Raw genomic sequence first — 375 nt, forward strand, 5'->3', positions numbered from 1 at the left:
CCCAAGAGGAAAAAAATTGCTGATTCCGTTGCGAATCTGGCTCCTGACTCCCTCATAAAGGGCAGGAAATCTAATACTGGATCTCATATGATCTGCTAAAACTCAAATTAACTCTCCTGAGGTACTGAGCATTTGATTACACTGGAATTTTTCCCTTCATAACTCTACTAGTCGTAATAAGACAATTTCCAGGGAGAAACGTTTTATTAGAAATCATGGAAAAGTAAATTTAGGAAGTGACTGTAAATGTGACTTTGAAAGTTTGGGAGAATAAGTTCACAAGGTACACACCCTATTAAAGCCCCCTTACTCTCTAACAGGAGTTTCACCTCTTCATTTTATGCAGAATCAGCCCCTTCTATTGCCAGTGAATGC

Source organism: Galeopterus variegatus, unplaced genomic scaffold, assembly GCF_000696425.1.
Source record: "Galeopterus variegatus unplaced genomic scaffold, G_variegatus-3.0.2 Scaffold2717, whole genome shotgun sequence".
NCBI classification, from domain to species: Eukaryota; Metazoa; Chordata; class Mammalia; order Dermoptera; family Cynocephalidae; genus Galeopterus; species Galeopterus variegatus.